General features: G+C 34.1%; 1 protein-coding gene across 6 annotated transcripts in view; it reads right to left on the bottom strand.

Annotated features, from left to right (window-relative positions):
• FUT8 (fucosyltransferase 8) overlaps window positions 1–15,511 on the bottom strand; it is a 97,534-nt gene that overhangs the window by 54,572 nt on the left and 27,451 nt on the right. For 5 of the 6 annotated variants that reach the window (XM_005480117.4, XM_005480115.4, XM_005480118.4 and 2 more), the window contains exon 3: window positions 674–768. The gene's annotated coding sequence lies outside the window, so the exon portion shown is untranslated. Of the gene's footprint in view, window positions 1–673; window positions 769–11,133; window positions 11,201–15,511 lie in introns of all 6 variants that reach the window. The other variant, XM_074543165.1, reaches the window with a different exon arrangement.

Here is a 15,511-nt window from a genome sequence, read left to right as displayed (position 1 = left end):
ATAAAACCAAAACAAAATTAAGATAAAACAAATAAAAACAAAGCCCACAAAACCAAAACCTGCATACTAAGGAAGTTTCACATCAATAAATCAATCAGATGTTAATGGAAATGATTCCTCAAAAAAAAAAAAAGAGTGGTTATAATAAGTACAAATGTTTGATGCAAAATTTTTGAAAAAGCAGAAAGTAGAAAAGATTGATTCAAAATATCTAGACAAATAAATCTGCAGGACAATTTCTAGTTATTCATTTTTCATGACCAAAGAAACAGTTCATTATTAAAAGTTCCCATGATAGTTTATTCTCTACAACATGTCACATTAAATTAAATTCTTTGTCTTTAGCACATCACATAGTTACACTGGTGAAAGTGCAGCAAAAATTGTCAGTGGAGTCTCCATCCTGGGAGGCTGGGCAAAGACCCAAGCAATGAACTCTAATCAACCCTACCTTGATCACTGGTGTTGGACTAAAAGATCCCCAAAGAAACTTCCTAAAGCCAGCAATGATGTGATTCCGTGACATAAAAGAACTTTTACAGCTTTTTGGTGTGTACAAAGTATTATTCCAAAAGGCACAACACGCAAACATACAATGTATTTTATCAGTCACATAAACAGCAGAAAATTTTTAAAAATCCTAACTTTGTGACACGTATGAACAACAGCTTACCCTGTCCGTGACAGAAGGAAAGAAACACAACTGCATCATGGAGGTTGGAGGTTAACATGTAAATCCACTATTCCAGCAGTCAGTGAGATTAGTAACTGTTTGAAAGAAAAAAATTAATCCCTTTAATTTCACATTCTGTAAGAACAACTTCCTTTTGATTTACTCTTCATAAGAGTGAGAAAGAATCTAATGTTTTCTTATTTAGCTAATCATAGATTATCCACAAAGATCAATCAATCACTCAATCAGAACATTATTAACTACCATTTTTTTCATTATATCTAGATTAAGATACAATGTGATCTAGCAACCAAAGAATTAAATCAAAGAATATTTTAGGCTCTGTATTGATTTTGTGAGTACATTTTACAAGTCAGTCTCACCAGGCCCCAATTTCCCTTGTCAATATTTGCCAACTTCAAAATTATGTTTGAAGTTGATTCATTAATATTTACAGATACCATCAAATTTGCAGCTGAAAGATGTTATACATGTTGAATGAGAGATATAAATCTGCATAATCAATTAAAGCAGTTCAGCCATTTAGCAGTTTTGTCAAATAATTGTTTACCCCTCTCTAAGCATTACTCCCTGTTCAAAATATCAGGCAAAACTTTGAAATGGAAAAAATAAAATAAAAAATCCAAGACAGAATATTTAACCTTAATTTTAATAAAATTAATAGAAGAATATTAATATATTCTCTCATATCTTTTATCATTTATGTATTTTTATCATTTATAAAAATTATGAATATGTTAAGAAAACCTTGGAAAGAACTTGCTTTCAATCAAAATTTTAAAAGTCAACAGAATAATCACTGGAAAAAAATCACAGATCTGGAAATTTGGAGAAAACAAAATACAAATAAGTTGAACAGCTCTTTAAAAATATTCCATAGCGAAAGAATACAACTTCCAAAATTTCAAGGAAATTCCTGCTATCTTCCAAACAAATATAAGCTTTCTTCATGCAATTCAAGGCTTAAAGGCACTGAATTAACTGTGAGCAAGTAGAAGCAACAGTACACTCACAATGATAATGTGGGCAGAGAAAACCTTGTAAACATTTTTTTCCCTTTTCTTCTTTCTTCCCTATTCACTGAATTTGCAAAACTTAAAGTGTTATTTATCCTAACTGTTACTCTAATAAAACTGAGCACTTTTTCAATTAAAAAACATTTGGTTTCCTTTGAAGAGCTAATTACATAGAGAACGCCTAAGGTGAACCACATAAAAATTATGGCAAATTCAGGGTCCTATGCCCCTGTAGTTACTAAATTTATTTCTACTTGAAGAAAAAAATCCCAGAGCACACACACACAATAACAAAAAACACAATGGAGTTAAGTACTAATCCTACTTCAGCTACATAGCTTCTGGCCAGAGATAAAAAACAAACTATCAGAACACCAATTTAGGTACTTTTAGTATCAGAGACCAAATATTCCTCAAACTTATGCTACATGAACACCTAAAGGTTCAATTATCACAACAGCAGTGGCTCTGAGGAGTCCATACCCACAGCACTTGGGGGCTTTTAAGCTAAAGCTATACACAGAACACTGACCTTGAAAGAGTTTATCAGGGGTTAAGAATCTAATCAGAAGTAATTACTTTTCTAAACTAGATACAAGAATCAACAGTACATCAACAGTAACAAATACAGTTTGAAAATAATAAGCACTCCTTCGTATTAGATACAATATTAAATATAAGTGTTCATAGTTCTTGTAGCATATTACATGTGAAAGCTTCAAAAAAGATACAGTAATTTCTCTTTTTTTTTTTCAATCAATGTTATTTTGAACAAAAGAGGGAATTGTAGCTTGAAAGAAAAAGAGCAGAGTACTTGACAAATATATACAAGATTTTCTGTCAAAAAGACAAAAACCTATTGGTGATTCTTCTTTTAGAATGATAAAAGAGTCAATTACAGAAACAATGCTCTCCTCCAAGGAAATTACATATATGGATTCATTTTAATAAGCAATGGATAAAACAGTCTTCACTTTTAAAGTCCTTTTTAAGTACTAGGATAATACATTAACCAGAAACACAGTGAAGTGAGACGTTACCTTTGTTTAATCTGAACTAATGAAATGTCATTTTAAGATAAAAATTACCTTAGAAAATGAACAGGACAATCACATGATAGTAAAGGTTTATTTTCTTTTGTTTACTTACTGTGTCAACTCCATAGAACCCTATTCTAATAAAACCCCAGTTCATGAAAAATAAAAATTCAAACCTCTAACATCAAGCATGATCTTCCTCCACAGTAATAAGTTAATAATCTACTGATAATCCTTGCAGAAGCTTCATTCCAAAAAAAAAAAAATAAAACAGGAAGAGAATCTTTGGAAGCAATGAAGTAAAAGATCAGACGATGGAAGTTAGAAGGACATAATTTATGTGTTATAAAAAGAAAGAATTTGTGATATTGAAATTTTTTTACACTTGTAAATAAACACATAACAAACTTTGAGAATTAGGAGTTCCACCTAGATAAATTTGGCTCATGAGGTAGGAGAAAGTAGTTCCTAAACAAGTAAGTGCAAAACAGATAAAGGAAACTGCCACTGAAATGATGATTTCATTAAGTAAAGGATTCCAAATTGCTTATTCCCTTTTCATTAAAGCACCAAAAATGCATTCAAAAATATACAGTAGTTAAATCAAGAAGCTGAACAGAATAAGGCTTTCTGCCCTGCATAAGTCATTTGAGAGTTAACAAACAGAAATGGTGCATTCCTTTCTTAACAGACTTAATAGAATGTTTGCCTCCCGTTTCAGTGCTCATCTGGGACCAAAGTTCAGCCGCCTCTTCTTGGGGAAAGTGCAGTGCCCTATCAGTAGAATAATCTGGATGTCTTGGGAAAGGAATAGGTAATATTTGACTTTTCCATTCTTGTTTCTGCTGCAGCACTCCACTAAACTTTCCTTTCTTTTCCACTTGCTTCCCCATGTCATTCCTTAATGGCTGCAGACATCAGAAGCAAGATCAGAGGTAAGATCTTTTCTCTTTTGGCTGGCATCAAAGCAACATGCAAAAATCTAATAACCAGGAAACTTAACATCAGTCTGTTCACAACTCAGCTGGATGTTTATAAATCAAGATGAAAAACAGGCAGATGAGAGAGCTGCTGAGTTTGTAATAGTTATGCAAAAATGCATGACACTTGGCAACCATAAGAAAACTGAAGTGATATTTGCAACCAGGAGGTTTTGCAAAATCAAAGCATAGTGAAGGCTATATGGTATTCAGATGCTGGGGAGAAAAAAACACAAAAAACAGTCACAGAACTGAGCTAAAAGACTTTCTTCTTATACATGGCAGACTTGGGGTCTGGGTGATTTCATAGAAATGCCGGAACACAGTTTTGAGTGGGCCACATCAGGGAAAGAATGCCAAATGGGATCATTAACTAAATAATTAGACTTGCTTTTTTATTACCATTTTCTAGTTCAAATGGAACCATGTTTCATGCAGTACTTTTATTAGAGCAAGACAAATTTTACTGGGGATTGCAAATAGTAATATTGCCATATGATAAAAAAGTATCTGCTTTAACTTTAATTCCACTGCGCCAAAATATACAAATCTTAGCCTGCAAAAATTTCCCTTTGCACTCCAGTTTCCTTTTACTTGGGATACAGAACTTTACACACAAAAAAGCCCCCAAAAAAGCACCTAACAAGATAATTCAAGCCATTTACTTGTATTAGCATATAGGTTCATGCTGTCTAATTTACACTGCTTTACAGCTTTTGTAGTGCTCCATGCCACCAAAATTTAATTGCTTTCTGCATGTGATCCTCACCATCCCCATAGCTCAAGTGTACCACTGATCTAAGATCTATTCATTTATTTAAAAGTGAAGGAAGTGAAAAACTCAAAGCACTTTGTACAATAGTAAGGCTAAGAATAAAACAGAGCTATGAAGCTGCAAGTCAAAACCTCACATAATGCTGCCAATGCCTTTTCCTCTCAAAATTGGCATGACACATTATTAAGGAAAAATGACAGATGAGTTTAAAACTTGCTGAGTTTAAAACACCTTTGAAAGTATTCGCTTCTTGCTTAGCTCCTTTTATGTCCTTTTAAACTTAATACTTTATGTTTACACTGTTAATCAGAGTTCCCATTTTTATTTATAACAACTATCCCTAATGCATAAATTTCCTGTCAAACCATGGTGAGTGTTAGCAACTATCAGCTTTAATGAGTGAGCTATTTTCTTTTATATCTAAGATTGGATTGTTGTGTCTCTGTGCCCAGATATATATAACTTTTTCTACAGCAATTAAGCAAGCTTGAAGATTTTTACCAAAAAATACTTTTTTTGTAAGGTAAACATTCTAAAAATAAGATTTTAAATTAATTTTCCATATAAAGTCTGTAATTATTAAAGAAATATTAATACTTTACAGAAACAAAAGACTTAAAAGTTGAATTTGCATATTCTCTCAAAGGTAATTCTAGTGAAATCCCATTCAAGTATTTCAGACTGATAATAACTAACAAAATGCAGGATTTTAAATCACCATTTGAATCAATCTGGAAGTCAAGCACTTGTAGGAAAAACCTAAAATTGCGTTATTCTTACTGTTTCCTACACAGCCACAGTAAAAGGCATTTCCTTCACAGAATAATTGTGCATAAACTCATTATTTGTGAGAAAAGCAGTATTTTCCTTTATTGTAATGGTGAACACATTACAATAAGGATGTGACTATCATGGCCAGCAACTCCTATGTTTAGCAGCTTTACAGCAGTATCTCACATTAACACAGCAGTATCTCACAATTCCTTAACTTGCAAGTTAGACTTTTTCCACCTACTCTTTTATAGTAGGTATTATGGCCTTGTTCCTACCTTCGGTGCAGGCTTTTTCTAGCCCTTCAGCTTCCTTCATTCCTGAATAGCTCAGGCCAATTTTAGCAACAATAACAAGAAAAAATCAAGGATGTCCATTATTCCCCATAGCGGAATTTAAAAGAGCTCTCCATGGTTCTGAGCTACTTCCCACCAGAGTCACACACACACACTCTCTCTTTTTTACTTGAGTCTGGCTAAGGCCCAAATACAGATAATTGGCTTTTGGTTTATAAATCTTTGTATTCTTTTTTAAGCAAGCAACCCTGCTTTAGCAAACTGAGTCTCAGGATGGAATTTCCTAGGAATTTAAAGGAGAGTCCAGATAGCATTTAGAATTCAGTTCCACAAGGAAGGGGGGCATAAAGGATCTACATCTCTAGCCCTTAGTTACTCACAAAATCAAAAAGCAACAAGGAAACAAGAAAATCAATCTGCTCCCCCACTTGAAAATTGCAAATTAAGATTATAACAAATGGCAGCAGTACAGTAAAAGGCAGGGGCTACCCCATCGTGCTGCATTATACACATTATTATCTACATAGAGGTAGGTAAATGAGGAACCTAAGTGAAACACTGGTTTTTTAAGTTAGTTTTGGTAAAATCAGAATATTCTAGACAGACCAGTAGACTCATACAATCATAAAAGTTTTTAGGTTGGAAAAGACCTCTAAGATCATGCAGTCCAGCCATTAACCTAGCATTGCCAAGGCCACCACCAAACCATGTCTTAAAGTGCTGTATCTAAACATAAGTACAACAAACAAATTTTTTAATACTTTGGGCACTCTGGGGTCCTAAGACAAGGGGGCCTCAAGAAAACTTTGACAAAATAAATGGTCCCATAAATAGATGATCCTGACATCCTTCTTATGTGGAGACTAGCAGAGATTCTAAACGACAGAAGGCAGGTTACACAATAAGGTGTAAAATATCACCTGTGTAAGATAACAAGCTGTTTAACACTACTGAATGCTCTGTGGTGAAGTGACTGCTGAGAATAAAGACAGAATTCTATAAGAAAACTAGATGATCTTTTAGAAAATGCTGGGAAGGAGCTGGCGATTTCAAAGTCCACAACCATTAGAATCAGCAGAAAAGAAGACTTTGGAGTACAATTTAAGCTGCTTTGTAAAATATCAATGACCAAGGTTTTGCTTCCTATGACACACATAAACCAAGCAGAGAGATGGTGATAAAGCCTAATTAGAAGATACTAAATTGACAGCCTACAGAAGTTTTGAGAAGCCAATTCTTACGTGCATAAAAACTGTATCAAATATTTTTAAAGCACAGTGGAACTGAAAGACTTGACACAGATGCCATAAGTGCAAATTATGCTTGAGATGATTATTACAGCACATTAAATACAGGACCACAGCAGGAAAAGTTAAATGAAATAAATGCATTTGCAGTTACTAGGAGGAACTTAAATTGATGACTACATTGTAATCTTTATTCACAAAGAAGATGACAGAAGAATTCTTGCAGCTAGGAAACTACAATACTCACCAGAAACAATAGGCACATCAATTAACACCAGATACTGGGAAATAAAGAACACTGCTTTTCTGAGATATGTCATGCTTCAGAAGGTGACTAAGTTTTATAAACTAATTTATCATGAAATTAGGGAGACCTGGTTGATGTAAAGCATTAGGATTTTAAGAAGGCACTACTAGATTGCGAAAGTCACTACAATTAAAATGTTTTAAGACTTTGATATGTTAAAAAAAGCAGACTAAGACATTCTTTCTACAAAAATCCACACATGGATACTATACTGCATCTGGCTTAGAACAATCCAAGTCCTGGAAGCTCAGAAAACAGGGGTCATGGCTGCTTGCTTCAACTTCTACAGATAACTGCTACTGACATTTGAGTAGGACAGGGAGCCTTCACAGACAAAAGCTCAGATCACATCCATTTTAAATAGGACTTTTTCTGCCTGGTTCTCATGTAGGCATGGTCACAGTTGAAAATCTATTCAGTAAGTGAAGGAAAAAAGTGAAGAAAATTGCAACAAAATACAGTAAATAAACAGAATTCAGCCCATTCTAATAGAGCTCTGATACTGTTCTTAAGAGTCTTCAAGATATCTAATATCTTGAACTTGATCTGCTGAAGCACCAGACTTAGGGAGAATATTTTACTGACAGAATTTCAAAAGCAATTATTTGGGAGTTGGCTGGAATGGTACAGTGCATGTGTATGCATTTGGAAGTAGGTACCAAGAGCTGAATTCTGCAGATATACAATAAACTCATACTGCTGGAGTATTTAGGGAAAACTTTTTCAAAACTAAACCTTACCAATGTCAATGTTAATACAGATTAAATATATTATAGAGAAAATAAATTTTACTTTTAATATTGCTTTCTCTCATACTCTTCTTTTTATGAAAAGCAGCAGCAAAACGTAGAAAGAAGACACAATGTGTGACCAGTCATGTGAAAATGGAGAAAGATGATTCAGCACAAGCATTTCTACAAAAAAAGCAGTCATGAAAGATACTTGGATGGTAAACTAAAACATGAAACATACCATTTTATCTGCAGTTTATAAAACGATCAGGATTGCAGCTTAGAAGAAACAAACTTATTACATTCTGTCTGTAACTTTGTTCTAATCAGAGAATTTTCCATCCCCCATAACAAATTTGTTAAAAAATCCCAATAATAAGTTTTGTAAATGCAGTGATTACTATGTTCTCCTACAAACTAACACAGCATTATTAGGGCAAACACAGTTAAAGGCTCCAAAAAACAGTCTATTAGGAAATGAAGATTGAAGAAATCTTGTAACTGTATGTGACTTTTATATCCTAATGAAATCCGTGCATGTGAACATTTTGCGTTCATGTTTAAATTTAGGAACCTCACCTCACTTAAAACACAGGCAGACTGCACTTTTCAGAACTGTGTAATAAACAAAAGTGCTCACAGGGTGTCACGTGCTGCTGCTGGTTTAATTCCTTCTGTATTCAAAGGACTTACTGTTCCTGCTTTGCACCCCTAACTTAGATCCTGATCCTGCAACCAGCACTCACAGAAGCATCCACACACATCCAAAGTGTCAGCTGCAATCAATAGAGGAGAATTCTCAGAAACAAAACACAAACCCATACTACCTATGTGATTTCAAACATTTTCATTTTCTGAAAACTAGTCTGAATTATTGCTAATCTTTTCAGATCCAATCATCAGTTCAAAGGAAAGCTATTCATTTTTCCTTTTTCCATTTACATGCATTTCTGTAAGTGATGTCAAATAAATTAACTATTTGCTAAATACACTCATTGGAAGGGGAAAGCCCACGAATACCAACACTGCATTCTCAGCACAATAGTGCCTCACCCGTTTTCTAACCACATTAAACAGAGGAAAAGAATTAGACTGCCAAAACATCAAAACCCAGAGACTTCATTTAAAATATACGTAATCATAAAGCATTATATTTCAAGTCAGAGTGGGGGGAAAAGTACATTTAGATAATAGCAAAACTTGTTTTCAAAGTTCAGGGAACTATAAGTTTTAAATTCTAAAAATTCTTTATGTTTGCTATTCAGATACCCCAGAAGTGTGGTATATAAGGAAACATGAACTGAAAATTGGACAAATAACACTGATAAAGTGGTAACTGATTTTCTCCCTGCATTCCATCCATCACTACACAATACTACCAACATAACTAGCATTTGGAATTCTTACTGCAGAACAGACTCCTTATGCTCGATTGACCTCTGCAGATATACCAGCCCTCCAGCAGTTTTTGCCTGCTGCATACACATATTCTTTCATAGAGACTGAATCAAACAGTCACCAAAATTCTGACTACACTTTACAATCTGTAAACAATTGTACATTTTAAATCTGTAAAATTCAATCTGTATTTTGCAGATTTAAAATCTGCAATACAACCTGTATTTTACAATTTTCTTTTTCTCAACCTCTATAACTTCCAGACATCGACTTGTTTGCAAAGACATAAGAATCAAAATATCATTACAGTATCTCAGATGCAATTTTAATTCTGTCTCCTCTGCTCACAGTTAATTCAAATTTGATATAAACCTAAATGATCTAGGACCACATACATGTGGCTGTTTTCAGATTTTTCCTAAAGGCACCAACTTGAAATATAATATTAATATGGTTCCTCTGAAAATAAATTTTATGGTCTGTTCAGCCACCTTTTCAGGTGTTGATTAACTCCCCATAAATGACTTCAAGACTGTTAGTAGCTGCCACTACATTTATTGGGAGTAAAACCTTAGTCTTTTCCTTGATGAAGTTAAACCGCTTGTATGGCTGAAGGAATGTTCACCTTGAAGTTCTTTCAGAAGAGGTGCAAACATTTTGTGATAACATTTCTCCTTTTTAACTTCAGAACAAAACAAAGTGATAAAATCCTTCAATAAATTACAACACCAAGGTTAAACAAGAATGCTGTGCTTTTTATTTTCACCTAGAGCAGCACAAATAATTACTACTGGCATTGCTATCTTGCCTCTCACTACCGAAGTGTTTGCTCAACACAAGTGAATGATAAACCTTCTGCTATGGTCAGTAGAATTCTTTAGCAGTTTAAAATATTTACAGGTCTGGTTGTAAGATATTCTGCTTCACAAAACAACCATCACTTTTCCGAAGCAAGTGGTGACGGACATCAGTTTCCTTATATCGGGAGTTTAAAACTGATGCAAGCTTTCTCAAATAAATGAAACTTTAAAAAACAGCTACCAGAATATGACAGTGAGATTAATTTTGCTGTCTACTTACTAAATATATTTCAAATCAATATTAAAGACAACAATATTGAGGGAAAGACAGTCAAGAGTAACCAGACATTTATTAAAAAATTTCACATCCTATTACTGCACTAGCCCAGGATGTGTTTATTAGCCTAAATTAGCTAATTTTCAAATACCAGATATGTAGCAAATTATTCTTGTTTTCTTTTGAAAAACAACAGAGTGGAAAGCATATAATTTATGGCTGTAAATATTTACTCATTATTTCCCAGAAATATATAACATTACAAAAAGGCTCCCTAATGACATATAAAAAGAAGCACTACTTCCTACTTCTATACAACATCACTTATAAATAGTCTAAATATTTATTAATTGATTTCATAAGACTTCCCTAGGAAAAACTCCCTATGCAGCAACTGATGGAAGAGAAATATCATACACTGTGTTTATCTCACTGTGATTTTCACAGCTGGTTCCAGAGATAAATAAATAATTTGGATCCAGAGTTGAGCTTAAAGATCTTTATTCATTTCAGCCATACAAAAGAAGTTAAGCTTTTTTAAAACAGCATGCAATGGAATATGTATTTTAAATATACTAGTATATACCTGGTCTTTTACAGCAATGATGGGAGATGAAAGTCTGAAACTTTCAAAAGGTGATCAAAAATCCAACACTGGTATTTAAAAAAAAACAAACAACCCTGATTTGCTTTAAATGGATCCATTACTAGACATACTGTACCATGTAACACATATCATATCTCTTCATGGAATGCTACATGCACAGGTTCATTTAGTAATATTCAGGGTATTTAATTCATTACCTGACCACAGGAAGAGCTCTTCCCAAATCTCAATATGTACTCACTTCCAGCTTCTTTCACCCCCTATCTATATTAGAGAAGCACAGACACACAAAAATAATTAAAATGAAAACATTATGCCAAGATTTGGTCATAAATATAATGTATAATTCCTATATAGGTTCTATCCAGAAAAGCTCAAGAGATTCTGTTTTTCAGAAAATTTATTCTTATGATGAAGTACACATGACCCAGCACAGGCCCTGGAGCAGGATAAGATGAAACCTTGCATTACACTGTTACCATTACAAAAAATAACCATATATTCTGGTTTTTTTTTCTATTCCATTATGGAGTTACAAATTCACAAAAAAAACCTGTTTCTCTTTTCTCCCCAAAATTTCATTTTTCTAAAAGCAATTGTTGAATAGCCTTGCCAAAAACAGGCAATTTAATTATAGTTTATTGATCAGGTCATCTCTGCATTGGCTCTTCTTCAACATACCATACTTGAACACACATCCAATAACTCTTTTCATGGTTGTGTTTAACAGGAGTTAAACTTAGAGATCTTTTAACTCAAAGACCATCTTTGGAATTCCTGTATAATGAGGTTCCATTAAGTACAGCACGTTCTGGTTTCCAACATAAGCAACAGTTACACGAGGAAGTCAGTTCTGCAGATGCAATTGGAAGCACCTGATCCCAGTACAGAAGTGCAGCCAACTAAGATGAAGGTGTAACCTATGAAGGAATCACATTTGCAGGGAGCAACATGGGCCATCATTTTGCAGTACTGTTGAGAAAGGTTTCTCACATGCAATACAGACTTTTGGAACAGTTTGGTTAAGGTTTCTTTTCGGTGTTTGCTTTTTTTTTATTATTTTTTTCTCTTTTTTTTTCTTGTTAGTTTGATTGTTCGTTGGTTTGGAGCATTTTAATATTTTAAGTGTTGAGCTGACTCTTCTCTCCCGCCCCATCCTCTCAAATTTTCTCTGCTTGACCAAAAAGATTATAGATCAAACACACTGAATGTCAGGATACCCATAAAAAGGCATGAAAATGGATCTATCATTACAATCACACACCACCACAACATTCCTAACTTACAGTTCTGAGCTTTGTAGAAATGAGAATTGTTATTTTAAAATGTTTGAGGAGACTTATCAAGAAAAAAATGGGGGAATGGGAATCAATTCTGACAATAAACAAAAACAACATTATGTTCCCACAAACACTTTTCAACCAGCTCATCCAAATAATTCCAAAACCAATATATTTGATATTAAGAAAAAACTCACAACATTTTATTAATTATCTGGTTATTAGCTTGTTATGAAATAATTTGTCTTCCTTGTTTGCTTAGGAAAAATGCATTTTTATACTTCATTCCTTAATCTTGTCTAATTAAATGACAGGTGGAGAAAGATAAAAACTTGCTCACATAGCAAAAAAGTCTAGAATCCTCCTCACAATTTGACTGCATGGACTGGGCCAGAGGAACAGAGGAAAAAAAAGGTAAAATTCTTCTTGCCTTGAAGAACACTGAACACTCTGAGAAACAGAATTGAGAAATTTAGCAGCTGAAGAAAGATAATCAATTCATAAACACAACAATCTTACTAGATGAAAGAAATACTTGATTACTCATCATAACAGGCCAGGAATTAGACCAAAAAAAGTTACATCCTTAAGCAGAGTACAGAATAAATTACATTTTAGAAAAAGTACTCTAGATGGGAACAAAACAGAAAACAGAAAAAAAAATTCTTCATACTATGACTGCTAAAAAGGGCATAGATAAAAAATATTTTTAAAATTATTTTCTGTGTGCATATGGATATATGCTCCTAACATGTCTAAAGAAATGGCAGAGTTTAGAATACTGTTGAAATCCAAGACAGCAATGGAAGTAGTTGGCCTGACTTAATGAGCAACTACATGGAAAGAGCACATACACGCACAAGAGTACTGAATTGCATCAAAGTTCTGATTACTTTCTGCATCAAGCTATCAATTAATTTTTCTGATGCTTCTTTATGAAAGATATTTGAGTCTCAGTGCACAGAGGTCTTAAGAAAATCCATATATTTTTAGGAAAGCACACAAAACCTACTCATTCTATTTGGCACACACTAGGAAAAGATCCCATTCCCTCTGCCACCCACTCCATGTCTAGCTGACATGTTTACAACAGTTACAGTTACTCAATTACGAAAAAGTTGATGCAAAGGAATAAATGAAAAGCAGGCAATAAGCAATAGAAGACAAATGGAAAAACCCTCAAGTTCTGCCAAATTTAAGGGATTTGCAGAGTTCAAGACTGAAAGATCAGAACTCCAAAAAGGCATGTGGAAGAAAAAAAGCTGAACAAGAGGTGGAAAGCTTATATTAAAATACCCTCTGAAGCCTTTAGAATGCATGAACTACATTCCACTGATTTTCTGAACAGAGTTCAAGTTATCCGTTTTCTTGACCTTGCTTCAAGCTATGCTCCCTGCTCTAGTGAGACACCAAAACATTAAGTCCACTCTAATATATGCTGCTGTATAATTCTCCCAAACTCGGAGATTATTGGTCACATCCTAAGAACACTCTCTGGAATATTTCTATTGGACTAAAGAGCCAAAACTAACAAACTGCTAGCTGAAAAATCAAGGGATCAGTGAATTACTTTCGATCTAGTGACTTTTGACTTCAAGTGTATGCTTTAGAACAGTTTTCAGAAATATACCATTTCAAATAAACAATAAATAAACAATGTAGCACTGATCTAGAATTTTCAGGTTTTGCAAAATAACTTCCAAAAATATCTGCTTTAATTTTTCCCATCCAATGGAGCTTAGTAGCTCAGATTCATCATACAGATCATTTTAAATCAGAACACATTTTAAGAAACACATGTTAGTTAACAGCAACAATTATTAATTGAAAAACAGAGATTCCAGGTATATGTAAATTAGTTTCCTGGAATATCTGGAACACTAGGATAAAATGTTATAAAATAATAAGAAAACATGTAGATCAGCAAACTGAAAACAACTAGATAAATTGTTTGAATGGAACCAGTGGGACAAAATTAGCGCAAGCATTTTTAATATGAACATTCATTTAAAATAGGAATGGTTAAGTAACAGAAAAATACAAAGATCATAAAATATTTTTTCAGCAAAATAACTTAAGAACCCATTCTAATAGTATTGCTACACTAGAAAAAGTTTTATTCCATTTATTCTTTATTCCAGAAAGTATACTGGAATATACTTTCATACTGCTGCTAAGAGTGGCACATCACAGCACACATATACTTGTTTTTGTAAATATTCTGGCCCCTGTTCACAAGATCTTGTAACCACAAAAAGGTGCACAATACAGCTGACATTCCAGAGCCTTCTTTGTCGCTGACTATGATTAATGAACTGTTTTATAATGCTCTGTGGGATGCTAATCACAGTATTCAGGAAATTACAAGGACTCACGAGTCCACTTCTCACAACTTCATTAGTGGCTTTTTAGTGTCCCCTTTATGAAATACATGTGGCTCATCATGCCAGTTTTCATCCAGCCACTCTCCAGAAGATATACGAATTCTTCTCAGAGGAGTGTTATGAACATGTAACAATAGCATACATAATTTTTCCATTTTTTTTTACTTCAGCAACTACCAAAACACATTGAAATGAAGATAATCAAGAAGAAAGGATGCATGACACAGATGGTGCACAAAACCAACAAATGCTGCACGTGTTCACTGACCACCTGCGCAGTGCTGAGTGGTGCCTTTGAGTCTGTGAGAAAAGCACCGAGTTGTAAGTTCACTCACTCTTACAGTTACAGGACAATCAGCAATCTCCTTGCACCCTTCAGAGTAGGTTCATGCCAAACACAACTGCACATAATGCTGATGAAACAACCAACGTCATTAGACAATGGCGCAAAATGGAAAGATTGCCCTCCATGAGCCTGCAGTTCCAGATTGCTATCTGCTTGAAGGGAAATAGAAAGTAAATAGCTATTTTCATACATTTAGAGACACTAAAAAATGGCCTTTGCCCAGCGCTGCACCTATAACATGCAGGAAAAAGCACATTTTAACACAAGGGAATTTCTACACTGTGATGAATCAAGAGAAGAGAGATATACAATAGTTCTGCCTTCCTAAGCCAATGTTAAGTGTAGAGGGGAAAGGAGTACTTTTCCATGGTTAAAAAAAAAAAAAAAAAAGAATACCACTAATATTAATATGGTTGGGAAGGAAGGTGCAAAAAGCAGTCCTTTAAAAAAAAAACTTTGTGAAAACATTAGCATATTTCCTGGAAAGGAACATGTTCAGTGGAAGAGTTGCAAAGCCAACATTCGCTCAGAAGGATTCTACCATTAGCTCAACAGGTGAAAAATC

The sequence above is a fragment of the Zonotrichia albicollis genome, chromosome 6, assembly GCF_047830755.1.
Source record: "Zonotrichia albicollis isolate bZonAlb1 chromosome 6, bZonAlb1.hap1, whole genome shotgun sequence".
Classification (NCBI taxonomy): domain Eukaryota; kingdom Metazoa; phylum Chordata; class Aves; order Passeriformes; family Passerellidae; genus Zonotrichia; species Zonotrichia albicollis.
This window is presented reverse-complemented; position numbering and strand designations above follow the sequence as displayed.